General features: G+C 62.4%; 1 long non-coding RNA gene across 1 annotated transcript in view; it reads right to left on the minus strand.

Annotated features, from left to right (window-relative positions):
• Positions 1–265, minus strand: part of LOC106725383 — a 744-nt gene extending 479 nt beyond the window's left edge. The window contains exon 1 of the long non-coding RNA XR_001361271.1: positions 165–265. This is a non-coding gene — a long non-coding RNA (uncharacterized LOC106725383). The remainder of the gene's footprint in view (positions 1–164) is intronic.
• Positions 266–271: the final 6 nt, after the last annotated feature.

Genomic DNA, 271 nt, shown 5'->3' on the forward strand with positions numbered 1-271 from the left:
CAAAGGGGGGGGGAGGAAAAGGGGCGCAGGAGGGGAGAAAGCAGAGGGACTGTGAGTCCTGAGGGGAGGGATGGAGCTGGGGCCCAGGAGGGATCAGGAGACCCAGAGGCAGAGACAGGCCCAGTGAGAGAAGGGGAGGGGGGAGCAGGAGGGAGGAACCTCACCCTGAGAATGTCCTTCAGCTCCTGAGATTCCGATCCAATGTGTTCTACCAGGTGAGGCCAGGGCCTGAATGGCTGGCCCTGGTTGTCCACGAAGGTGTCCCAGCAGT

The sequence above is a fragment of the Myotis brandtii genome, unplaced genomic scaffold (assembly GCF_000412655.1).
Source record: "Myotis brandtii unplaced genomic scaffold, ASM41265v1 scaffold15929, whole genome shotgun sequence".
Taxonomy (NCBI): Eukaryota; Metazoa; Chordata; class Mammalia; order Chiroptera; family Vespertilionidae; genus Myotis; species Myotis brandtii.